The sequence below is a fragment of the Tenrec ecaudatus genome, chromosome 8 (assembly GCF_050624435.1).
Source record: "Tenrec ecaudatus isolate mTenEca1 chromosome 8, mTenEca1.hap1, whole genome shotgun sequence".
Classification (NCBI taxonomy): Eukaryota; Metazoa; Chordata; class Mammalia; order Afrosoricida; family Tenrecidae; genus Tenrec; species Tenrec ecaudatus.
In genome coordinates, this window is record NC_134537.1 from 162,198,044 (window position 1) to 162,211,536 (window position 13,493).

Below are 13,493 nucleotides of genomic sequence, written 5' to 3' on the forward strand. Positions count from 1 at the left end.
CTAAATGCTTCTCCCCCCACCACTACCACTACCATGATCCCAATTCTACCTTGCAAGTCTGGCTAGACCAGAGGATGTACACTAGTAGAGACAGGAACTGGAAACACAGGGAATCAAAGACGGATGATCTCTTCAGGACCAGTGATGTGAGTGGCGATACTGTGAGAGTAAGGGGAGGGTGGGTAGGAAAGGGGGAACCGATTACAAGGATCTACATTTGACCTCCTCCCTGGGGGATGGACAACAGAAAAGTGGGTGAAGGGAGACGTCAGACAGGACAAGATATGACAAAATAATTTATAAATTATCAAGGGTTCATGAGGGAGGGAGAGGCTTAGGCGGAGAGCAAATTTTTTGAGAATGATGAGGGCAAAGAATGTACAAGTGTGCTTTAACACAATTGATGTATGTATGGAATGTGATGAGAGTTGTATGAGCCCCTAATAAAACAATTTAAATAAAAGAAGTGAAAAGTTTCAAAAATAAAAAGTTTTAAATGTTCAAAGTGGGTCAGGTAGAATGAAAACTGTGCAGAAAATTTGAAGTTTGACAATTTTAAATTAACACAGCAAAATCAACAAGACTATACACTCAAGAGACAAATCTAATGGCTTTAGAGCGTGAATGAATAGTTATGATATTCATGTATTTACTTAAAAATTTTTTAAGAAACAATGTAAGACAACCTACAACAAAGGGACTATATCATAACCATAAAAAAAACCAACTCCCCCTTCTGTAAACAATACCCACACCACCCCTGGCATTAGGGAAACTGCTCTTACCCCTGACTCCAACTAGTAGTTCTAGTGAAGGTTGCCATTCATAGTACCCTCCCTACTCTCCAGCCACATGGACAGGCACATGCTCCAAGACAGGCCAGTCAGAGTCCTTCCCCAGGATTCTTCAAAAGAGCTCCCTTCTTCTGGTAGAAGGGGCTGGGAAGATGAGAGACAAAAGGTGCCAGCAGTCATGGTTCCAGTCTCATGAAGTAGAGAGTCACTCTGGCTGCTCTCTCCTGAGATTCACATTTCCTGCAAAACCATGGTCCAGTAGGAACTTGAACAATGCCATAGCAAGCTTGATGCACCGCGACGCTGCAGCCGTGCCAGTCGCAATAAACCAGCGGGTTCTCGGCCCAGCCTCTCTCGTCTGAGCAAACGCAACAGCCTCCAATCATCTCCTTCATACTATGGGAGACCTCGTCCTCCAGTGACACGGGCCGGTCGCTAGAGACCATGTTCCGCACAGGAGTCAGGAGCCATGTCCTTGCTGACTCCCCCCACCTCCCCTCTACCGCCTCCTGCGAGTCTTCTTCCCTCCCCACCTCCACCCGGCCGCTAACGCAGAAGCCAAGAGAGGGCACACATAATCAAGTAGGCCTCCGCACAGGCGCACTGGGGAGGGCTCCCGCTGGGCCAGGGGCAACGAGGGAGGGGAAAGAGGGCTGCGCTTCCTCCTCCGAGCGTCACTCGGCGTGCGCGCTCACTTGAGTTCTATTGCCCACGCCAAGGCGTTTGACTGTGTGGATCATAACAAACTATGGATAACCGTGAGGAGACTGGAAATTCCAGAACACTTCGCTGTGCTCCTTCAGAACGTGTACATGGATGGTTTATTTAGGATAGGCTGAGTGTCTTAGTCTGGGTAGGCTAGAAAAACAAATTCAAAAACACTCCTGTGGATAAGAGACCGTTTATATAAAGGGTAATTGTACATTACGAAAGCATCGGCCGAGAGCTAGAATCTCCTGCCTCCAACTAGGAAAAATAGGATTTCCCAGAATTCTCAGGAGAAGGTCATGCCTACACAGAAGCCTCATTAGCTATGAGCTGATTGACAGACTAGATTCCAGCCCTTCACTCTTAATCCTCTCAAGTCCCAAATTGACACCAGATGATGTGACTATCACACTGAGTTTTATAGAAGGAACGCTGGTGGTGTACTGAGTTACCTGTGGAGCTACCAACTGCAAGGGCAGCAGTTCAAAATCACCAGCTGCTCTGTGCAGAAGGAAGAGGCTTTCTATTCCCCTAAAGAGTTGCAGTCTTGGACACCCACAGGGGCAGTTGTCCTCTGTCTTGTGAGTATAGGATCCTGTCCTACAAGGTCACTGTGTCAGAATGGACTGAATGGCAGTGAATTTGCTCTAAATTTGGGAGTGTGGTGGGTAAGGAGGAAGAGTCAGGGGAAAGAGAAAAAGATGAAGCTGCAGGGAAGAGAGGAGGCAGAGCAGGGCCTCTAAAGAATGGACCTTGAGCAATAGCTCAAAGGTGGTCAGGCCATTTGCATAAAACGATTGAAAGGAGGCTGGTGTTCCTATTCACAGCACAGGACACAAATAGCTACCTCACAGTGTTTGGGGCAAGACTGAAAGAACAAAAACTGATATAAAGTGGTGCTAAGGCCAGCCCACCCCAACAGACTCTCAGCCAGAGCGGGAAGGAAGTCTTCCTAGAAACTGGAGTCAAGCTAGGGGTGCGGGGCCACTCATGTCTCAGAGAAGGCCATGATCGCTCTATTGGTGGGAAGCGGGAAGGAGCCACCTCCCAAGAGAGAAGAAGCCTGCAATAACACTTATGTGGAGCCCAAGGGGAGAACAGACCAGGTGCCGGGTTCCTAACTGGACACTTTTGACCTCGTTTCTATGTAGCCTTGGTGGCCCTGTCTGTGCGCTGTTCACTGCAGGGACTTCAGACTGTTCTTTCGAGGCGCACAGCATCCTTCATAGCCTACACCTGACATACTGGATACGGAAACCCCACTAAGAGAGCTCAACTGTACCTCAGATTCACCCGTAGCCATTGGACTCAAGGCTAGAACCCCCTGTGTGAGAAGAAGCCGACGACTGCTGCCCCAAGGGCACAGGACTAACAGATGCTGGACTTTGGTTCAGATCTCATCTTGAGGGTGCCCGATGAATGGTGTCCCAGAACTACCTTCCTTGCTTCATTATGACATGTATTAATCTGGTAGGCGTGACCCTGCTGTTGTGAATGGATATCACTGGAGCATTTGCCCTATCACTAACCCCCATTGTTTGTGTCAATAGGGTCCAGTCGCGTAGGAGCTTAATGTGTACAAGTCAACAGTTCACGTACTGCGGTTCATAGCTGGCCTAGACTCATATAATGTCCTTTTCTCAACAGTATTTTAAATTCCACACCATGGACTACACTAATAATGCTATTAATGCTTAGTGCTTACTCACTGGACTGCTAACCTCAAGGTCAGCAGGTCGAAACACCCTGCCAGCTCTTCAGGGGAAGGATGAGTCTTTCTGCTCTTGTGAAGACTTGCGGGCTTGGTGACTCACAGGGGCAGTTCTACCTGCCCTAGCGGGTCACTGTGAGTCAGCATTGACTTGATGGCAGCGGAAGTGATGTCCCAGGAGGATGATTGATAATGTGCGCTGACGCAAAATGACAACGTCTCTAAGTGAGCCAGAGACATGTACGAACCATCGATGCATGAATGCATTTGGGGCTTGCACTTCATTCTTGCCCCCATCTAAGAGCAATTAGTTCTTATGACATGGTCCTGCTCGGTGCTCAGTCTCATGAAGTGATCTTTCTAGATATGGATGCTATAGCAAAGTGTGATGAAGAAACTAGATGATGCCCAGCTATCAGAAAGATTAGCACTGGGGTCCTAAAGGCTTATTCTCAAACAAGCAGCTGTCTAAGTGAGATATCAACTCATGGGAAAAGCACACCAGCCTGTGTGATCCACGGACTGTAAGTAATCCAAATCTGAAAGAGGGAAAGGCAGCGGGCTTACATTGTGGACACCTGGTTTGTAGAAGGCTGTGGATGACGGTGGAAACGGAAAATCCGTGATCAGGGTTCACACATGGAGGAAGCCTCTGACCAACCCCCTCTGATCAGAGCTGAAGGGTACAACCAGCCCTGTTATCAGACTGAGAGCATTCCAAAGTTGATGATGGCAGACACGGTTAGGTCAAAATGTCATATCATTTGATCTCCCGTGTGAACCATTGTACAACTGTGTCAATTTTATTGTGTTTTGATTGAAGGGAAATACATGTGGATTAAGCTCCTGGTGTACCCCCTCTGGCCATAGACCAAGACTGTGAAGACCTTGTGAGAATTCAGAACGCATTGAAAAGTGGATCTCGCTGTAGTTGCAGGCACTTTAAAATGGAGCGCCTCATCATTTGATCACCCCAAGGACCCACTGAAATGTGTTCCAGTTTTAAATATTTTCTGCTTGACCGAAGTTTTTATCGGTCTTACTTTGTTAGAGTTTTCGTTTATCTGCTTGCTTTGTAAGGGTCTCTGTGGATGAAATCCAGGGTAGGTGAATCTATAGAGACAGTAGTGGGATTCTAGTGCCTTGAGTTACAGCAGAGGTTGGGGGGACATGAGTGAGTATCAGATTGAAGAAAATGTTCTAAAACTATTGTGGTGACGACTGTACAACATTCCTTGATGGGACTGAACTATTGAGTGGTATGATGTGTCAATGATATGCCAATAAACCTGTTGAAAAGAAAACGGAATTTAAGACTGACCCTGCACCCCCAAAAGGGGGTTAGGAAGACTGATGATTACCAAATGTAGACCATGATGTGGAGCAGCTAGAACTTGTATGCATCGCTGGAGGGGACATAAAAGGGTGGAAGCACCTGGACTCCAGGCGAGGTAAGCATACCCTGACCACTGCACCCCGGGCTAGTTACCCACGAGAAAGGGCAGCACAAGCCACCTAAAGAACTGCACATGGATGCTCACATGAGCTCTCTCTGTAACTGTGCCGGCTGGAACCAACCTGAGCGTCTGCCCATCCACAGATAATGGATAAAGGCAGTGTGGTGCAGTCCTGTAACAGGGAGGGAGGAGAGGAGGGAGGGACAGAGCCAGGAAGAAAGAGAAAATGATTACGACCTTGATCTACCTGACAACGCAGATGAATCTCAAAATCATCATGCCAAGTGAAAGAAAGCAGACCCCAAAGACGACGTCATGCACAGTGCTGTATCCGCGAGGTCCCCCTAATGCAGCTCAGCCTGCAGTGACGGGAAGGGGACCCCTGGCCGCCAGGGGCTGGTGGTGGAGGGAGGGATGGCTAGCGGGAACTTCTGGAGAGGGATGGGGCCACACCTCAGCCAAGATGTTCCAAATGGCTCGCTTCAATGTGTGAAGTTCACTGTCTAAACATAGACCTGAATTGGGTGGTGAAAAATCAATCCATAAATACAAAAGAAAGATGAAGGCAAAAAGGTTAGCACTTGGCATGGTGCTTGGCCCCAGTCAGGAGGACCCAGCACATGGGGACCCCTTTCCTCCCTTGCCACCTGCTTGGGGGTTACTAGGAACAAAAGTGCAGATGGCACTGGAGCTCTGCTGCTTGGGGGGGGGGCGGGGAGGATGAGGAGAGGGGGTACAGGCTTCGTTTCTTTCTCTGCCGCTGCTCTGAACTTGGACCAAGACTCCGTTTCTGCACCTTAGTTTCCCGGTCTGGAAAATGCAGGACCCAACGGTTTGCAAGGCCCTAGTGCAGTGCTTCTCAACCCGCGGGTCGAGACACCTTTGGGGGTCAAACGACCTTTTCACAGGGGTCACCCAGGATCATCGGAAAGCTCCTATTTCTGATGGTCTTAGGAACAGAGACATCGCTCCTCTATCCATCTCCAGGCGAGTCCGCCCACATGCAGATACCCCCTGGCATGAAGATCGTTACCCAGGCTGCATCATGCTTCAAGATAAAATTTCATTTATTTGTCATTAGAAATATTTCACATTATGTAATTACATTTTGTTTTTGTGATTAATCACTATGCTTTCATTATTCATTTTGTAACAAGGAAAATACATCTTGCCTATCAGATAAATACACGATGATTCATAACAGTAGCAAAATGGCAATGATAAAGTAGCAACAAAAAATAATGTTAGGGTTGGGGATCCCCACAACACGAGGAACTGTATGAAAGGGTCACGGCATGAGGAAGGTTGAGAACCACTGCCCTAGTGGCACCGTGGTTAAGCACTCCTTCCTGAGAAGAGCCCTACTTCGTAGGTTCAGAGATGGTTTCTGCCAGTTCGAAGGTCAGCCGTTCAAACCCATCAGCCCCTCCTTGGGGGAAGGCTGCGGCAGCAGTGAGCTGCGGTACCGCTGGAAGCCCGGAACCCTTACAGGGCACTTCTGTCTACTCCGTCCTCTGGCTTCCAGGCCAGTAGGAATCGGTTCGGCTATAACGGCCGCTGTCTCGCCATGGATTCCATCCCGTTCCCTTCCTGCCCCCATCCACTTCGGTAGGTGTCTCCACGCCCCACTCCCCCCCCCTTTTTGTCAGTGAAGGTGTACAGGGATGGCCACCCAGGGACCTGTTGGAAATGCAGCAGCTGTTCAGCCTCTTCCGCATCCTTCTGGGGGTCCCGTCCTGCCACTTCACAGCTCCGAGAGGGCCCACAGCAGGCCAAGGGGAAAGCCAATGCCAGCACACAGTGCCCACGGCCCCGTCTTGCATGACTGCCCTTTCTTGAGGTTTCCTCAAGGCCCACGTTGGACCTTGGCGGGAGATCTGGAAGAAATCGGCGCTGCCCTCTGGGAGTTTGCGGGTTAGGAAGCTCTATACCCTGTCTGCCTGCAGGGAGGTGGCTGGAGGGGCCGATTCTGTGGGCCTGGCCCGTGAAAACCTCCTGCCTGACCCTCCTGCCGCTGTTTCCTTCCATCCAGCAGATGGATGTGGGGCCCTGGGGGACCTGGGTGCGTCAGTAGGGACCAGCGCCTGCCCCACACCTGTCTTCAGGCTGGTTCGACTGCAGCACACGAAAGCATGACTGTGGATCCACTAAGAATTCAGGAGCAACTGGCCACCGCCCGCTTAACTCCATGAGCCCCTAGAGCAGGGGCATCCAGCCCTCTCAGAGAGGAACAAAGGACTTCAGGCGCCGGTGTGGAGTATTACAAACTGGAAGTCTGCAGCAGCATGTCACCATCTACAAAAAATAAACACTGACGGCTCAGCCTGCTGGATTCCTGGACCATTTCTGGGTGAATCTGCGGGACAGTTTACAAAGCCTGTGAAGTCATCTCTCCCTCCTCTCCTCTCTCTTCTCCCTTCTCCCTTCACCACTTCTTCTCCTTCTCTCTCTCTCTCTCTCTCTCTCTCTCTCTCTCTCTCTCTCTCTCTCTCTCTCTCTCTCTCTCTCTCTCTCTCTCTCTTTCTCCCTTGACCTGCTAACAGTCTCATTTCCAGGAACGAGACACCAGCTTCGTCAGGGCCACAGGAGTCCCACGCTTTGGGCTGAGAGAAAAATTCACCATCCGCTGGAGCCGGTAACTATCTGATCACTGTGATAAGTTCGTGAGAGGGTCTCTTTGTCCGTCTCAAAAGGAGAGTGGTTCAGGGTCAGAAAGGACTTTGGTATCTACGGCAATGCTGCTCGGCGGTGAGTCTACCTCAGTGTCCCTCGGGTGCCTGCTGGTCTTGTGGCAGCTCACGCGGATGGATGCTCAGCATGTTGACGCGGATGGATGCTCAGCATGTAAGGAAGCCTTTCCCACAGCCCAGGAGGGACAGGCTGGCACGGACTCGGCACTGCTTCGGCTCTTGTCTGCCCCCAGTCTTTCTGGCATATGAGCACAGCCCACATCAATTGGTTGTCTCTCTCATTCTTCTGTAGCCTAGTGTTCATGTATCACAAATTCACTTTTTAAAAAGGCGCGCTTCGCCATGTTGAGTCTAGTCACAAGGCCGTGCCAACATGACTGCTCTGCACTTCCAGAACACTTTCGTCACCCTAGAAAGACACCTACTGGGCACCTGTTAGCACCCACTCCCCATCCCACCCAAGGCCCCTGCAACCACGGGCCAACTGTATGTCGGTGTGAGTTTGCCTCTCTTGGATGCTGCACGTCAATTGCTGCTGCTGTCGGTTGTCCTGGAGTGGATTCCTGGCCGTGCTGATGACCATGACTCTGTGGAGTGGACCTGTGTCATTGTGTTTTCAACACTGTGACCTTCCCGAGGCGGATCTCCAGGCCTGGCCTCTGAGGGACCTGGTAGAGTATGAACTGCTAATCTCCCAGCTAGCAGTCAAGTGCTGGCTGATCCTCACCACCTAGCTCCTGTGGCAGTTACATCATCTGGTGTCAGTTTGTGGATTCAGAGTGAACAGGTGGAGTTTAGCCTGTCAATCAGGTCGCAGCTTGATGACCTCATTTGGAGGTGCTAAGGAGATAAATAGCTCGCTGGAGGCAGATGTATAGAGAGAGGCTGATGGAACCAGACCTCTGGAGCAGGAGAGGCCACGTGGAGACCCCTGCCAGTGCTAAGATACTTACAATGACACTGGATCCACAAGACTTCCCACCCACTGGCCTGTGATCTTCCTGCATTTGGTGTCATTGCATGTGTTTTGTGAGTCTGAAGAGGACTTTATAGATTGGTGTTGGGCATATGGGCTAATATCAGACTTATGGACTTGATCTGGACTGGGCTGGGATAGTTTGTCAATATTCAACTGCTCTTGTAAATAAAGCTCTTTCTTACATATGAGTGCCCATGAATTTGTTTCTCTAATCTACCCAGACTAACACACTCGCCTTTCCTATCAGCAGAACCACATGTTTGTTGCCTTTGGTGCCGGCTTTGTTTGCTTTGTGTGACAGGGTTTATCCACATTATCCCATGTGCCAATACTTCATTTATTTTTGTTGCCACGTAGTCTGCTGCATCGGAGCCCTGATGATGTGGAGGCTACACATTGGACTGCCAACCACAAGGCCAGCAGTTCAAAACCATTAGCAGTCTGAGGGAGAAAGATGAGACTTTTTAACTCCTGTGAAGATTCACCATCTTGGAAACTCACAGGGCCAGTTCTACCCCATCCTATCGGGGCGCTGTGAGCCAGCATCTGCTCAATGGCAGTGAGTTTGGTTAGTCGCTGCATGGGCATCACATTGTGGTTATCCATCAGCTGATGTTCATTCAGGTTGTTCCCATAAACCGGTTGTCACGGAAAAAGGCTACCTATGAGCATCCACGTATAACTTGTGTAAACGTGTTTTTCTGTTCCTCTCTTGGGCGTATTATAGGAAAACTCTGGGTTAATTTTTTTGAGGCCCTTCCAGACAGTTTTGCAAAGTGCACCATTTTGTGTTACTGTGAACAATACTTGCCTATGAAGGCTCCAGTTTCTCTGTATCCTCACCAACACTTGCTATTGTGCATCCTTTGGATGAGAGCTATTCTGCCGGGTGTCAGTGGTGTTGACTTACAGTTACCTAACGGCACCGTTAGTCAGGAGACACTAGTCACTGGAGCAGGACCTCGTGCTTGGTAAAGTCAGGGAAAAAGAGAAAGGAAGGCTCTTCCCGCGCCCCCGCCTGCCCAGTGAGACGGTTGACACAGTGGCTCCAACAACGAGCTCAAGCCAAGCAGCAATTATGAGGACGGCGTAGGATTGGGTAGTATTTCCTTCTGGCGTTCTTCGGGTGGCCATGAGCTGGGATTGTCTCGCTGGCACCTAGCACTTTAATGATGGGCGAAGGAGCCTTGGTGGAACAGCAGCTGTGACACACCCACACTGGGGTGCTGACCTCAAGGTTGGCAGTCCCAACCCACCAGCAGCAACTTGGGAGAAAGATGAGACTGTCTGCTCCCATAAAGATTCACCACCTCGGAACTCTCTAGGATTGCCGCGTTGAAATGGACTCAAAGGCAGTGGGTTTGGATCGGCAGTGGCTAACGATTCTGAGCATCTTTTCATGTGCCCCTTGGCCATTCATCTTCTTTGGAGAAAATTCTACTCGCAGTATGCCCATTCTAAACATTGAGCTGCCTTTTAGTTATTGAGTTGTAAGAGTTCTTTCTGTATCCTGCGTATCAAAGCCTTGTAAGATATATGATTGCAAATATTTTCTCCTACTCTGCGGATTGTCTTTTCGCCTTCTTGATAGTGTCACCAGTCACAAAATGTTTCTAATCTCAATCAAGTCTGACTTATCTATTTTTTTCCTTTTGCTCAAATGCATTGGGGGGAGGGGGGGCTGGTGATACAAGCAGTGAAGTGTTCAACTGAGAGCCAAGATCTGGATGGTTCAACCCTCCCAAAAGCACTGTGCAAGAAAGACCTGGCTATTTGCTCCTGCGAAAGCTGCATCCAAGCAAGCCCGTGAGGCACTTCCACAGTTATCGCCTGGAGCTGCTGTGAGTCAGGATCCACTTGGCAGCACCTGCAGCAACAGCAACTTGTGCTTTGGATATTGTTTTTGTGACAGGACTTCCTAATGCAAAGTCAGGGAGCGTGAAACCTGTGTTTTCTTGCAAGTGTTTTATTGTTTTAGCTCTGACATTGAGACCTTTGATCCATTTTGAATGCATGTTTGTTTTTGATACTAGGCAGGTAGGGCTCCCTATTCCTGTTTGGAAGTGGTCCCTCCCCGTTTCTTGATAAGACAATTTGGGGGGGTTGTGCCACCGTGGCTAGGCAGTGATCATCAGTGGCTTTGTGAATAGCAGGTAATCGTCCTCCATTTGGTGATCTGATCTGAAGCAATCAGTTGGAAAAGGGAGTTTCTTTGGAGTGCGACCTGCATCCAAAATAAATGGATGTCTGTCAAAGCTCACTCCTTCTCAAGGAGGGAACCCTGCATTTTCCTTGTCATCTTCTGACTCTGGTTCTTGAGCTATGAGCCAGCAGCCTGTCATCTGACCTGCCGATTTTGGACCTGCCATCTCCTGCAACCAGTGAAGCCAACAGCCTGCTCCTGACCTGAAGAGTTGGGGTCCATCAGTCCATGCTGCCACATGACCACAGGGTAGCCTCCAGCCGGATGTCTGACCCACGGATTTGGGACTTTCCGGGCCTTACAACCACATGAGCCATTGCCTGGAAGTCTCTCTCGGACTACACGCTGCACTGTTTTCGCTCCTCTCGAGAACCCAGCCTCAGAGACTGGTCTTCTCCCCATTGCGGTTTCTGCTCTTTGGGTGCCATTGAGTCAGGGCAACTGTATGCACAACAGAAGGAAACACTGCCCAGTCCTGGGCTGTCCTCGCCATTCTCGTTAAAGGCGAGCCCATTGTTGCCACATTCTTTTGCATATAATTCAGTCTCTGATTAGTTTCTCACCATACAGATTGAATAAGTACGGCGAGAGGACACAGCCCCGATGCACACCTTTCTTGATTTTAAACCATGCAGTGTGCCCTTGTTCTGCTCACATAATCACGTCTTGATCCATGTGCAAGATTCACAGGAGCACAGGGAAGTATTCTGGGATCTCAGTCTTCTCAATGATAGCCACAGTTTGTTGTCATCCTCACAGATGAATGCCTTTGCACAGTCAACGAAACGTGGGGATGCTAGATACGGTTCCACCATGGCTACGCTTCAGCTAAGCCGTCCTTCCCAGGGAGTCCTCTGGCCCAACTGCAGTCAGACATTGTGGGTGTTTCCTTCACCTCACTCACCACAAAGACGCCATCAGGGGTGCACAGTGAAAGTAAGTAACCGACCAGTACAAATCATTTCAGTAGCACCCCTCATCCTAAATTGATTGTTGACAGAGATACAAAAAGCCCCCATAGTTACCCCATGAGCAGCTTCTTTCCGGTCCATCTGGCTGCCCCCAGATGCAGAACTGCTGTCTTGGTCAGTAAGTCATTCTAATGCAAACACAAGAATGTTTCGTAGCTCGACTCCAGGTCAGATGTTTGATCTTTTGGTCTCTACATCTAAGAGTCTCTCTCCCTTGTGGACTTGAACCTGAGCACTCATGGAGTGGATTGGCATCCTTAACAAACACCAGTTGGCCACCAATTTAGTGGTCTTTGATTTCACGCCAATGTCAGGTGTCTTGATTTCCGGTTTTGAAGCCCCCCGGCTTCGTGCATCCTCATCGAGATGATCGTGCTTTGGGTCCATGGCCCATCTCTCTGCATGAAGACCAGCTCGTCAATGTCTACAGAGCGCCAGGGGATTTTGATGGGGTTTCCATTGACTGTCGGTTGCTTGAGGTGTTGCTGTTAATTGCTCTCAAGTCAGTTCTGACTCGCGGTGACCCGTGCATAACAAATGAACCCCTATCCAGCCCTGTGTCACGCTCACGGTAGTTTTGAGGGTGGAGCCTATTGCTGGAGCCCGTGTCCATCCGAATCTTGTCTGCTGTTCCTCTTCTCCGACCTTTCACTTGACCAACCATTTTCATCTCTTCTGGTGACATGCTTTAGATAGTATTGCTATGTGAATACTATGGAGTTTTTTGATCAACAACATGAGATATCTTTTCATTTATTTAAGTTTTCATCTAGTATTTCAAAGATGTCATGCTTCTCACGCTTGACTGTCTAGCCCAAGGATTCTCAATCTGTGGTCATGACCCTTTTGGGGGGATCAAACAACCATTTCACAGGGGTTGCCCGAGTCATAACAGTAGCAAAATGATAGCTATGAAGTAGCAACGAAAATAATTTTATGGGATAAACCAGTTCACGCCGGAGCCTGTGGAAGGAAGTGTCTCTGGCGGATCCGACTGCCTCACGGGACTGAGGAGAAGCTTCTGGGCTCGCACCAGTCAGACCCCAGCACCACGATGGCAAAGGAGACTCCAACAAGCTGCGGGGCAAAATGTCCTCATACGCCTTCTTTGTGCAGACCTGCCGGGAAGCGCACAAGAGCAGCACCCGGACTCCTTGGCCAACTTCGCCGAGTTCTCCAAGAAGTGTTCTGAGAGATGGAAGACCATGTCTGCCAAGGAGAAGTCGAAGTTTGACGATATGGCAAAAAGTGACAAAGCACGCTATGACAGGGAGGTGAAAAATGGCATGCCTCCTGAAGGCGATAAGAAGGGAAAGAAAAAGATCCCAATGCCCCGAAAAGACCGCCATCTGCTTCCTGTTTTGCTCCGAACATCGCCCAAAGATCAAAAGTAAACACCCAGGCTTGTCATTGGGGATACTGCAAAAAAATGGGGTGAAATGTGGTCTGAACAATCAGCCAAAGATAAACAACCCTATGAGCAGAAAGCAGCCGAGCTCAAGGAGGAAGATGAAAGGGATATGGCTGCAGACCGTGCCAAGGGCAAAGTGAAGCCAGAAAGAAGGGTCGTGGCAGGCCCACAGGTTCAAAGAAGAATGAACCAGAAGATGAAGAGGAGGAGGAAGAGGAGGAAGAGGAAGAATAAGTGGCTATCCTGTAATAATGTATGGAGTATGGGTGGGTGCTCAGGCAATTGTTTAGCTAAGAATGTGAATTCAAGAGCAGCTCAATATAGCTTAAGTATAAAAATCTGTACAGAATTTTGTATAGCTGATAAGATTCTTGGTAGAGAAGATACTTTTATTAAATGCAGGTTGTAGTTTTTTGAGGGGCTACTACATCGTTCGATAATAAAGCTTCTGATGTTAAATGTTTCTAAAATATTTAATGGGTCTTTAATTCTTGACTTACGTGTGGTAGCACAGCAAACTCCTAGGAATTAGCATCAATAGTAAATTTTGGGGGTTTTAGGATGTTTCA

General features: G+C 49.0%; 1 pseudogene; it reads left to right on the forward strand.

Annotated features, from left to right (window-relative positions):
• LOC142455583 (high mobility group protein B2 pseudogene) overlaps positions 1 to 13,158 on the forward strand; it is a 48,336-nt pseudogene extending 35,178 nt beyond the window's left edge.
• The last annotated feature ends 335 nt before the right edge of the window (positions 13,159 to 13,493 follow it).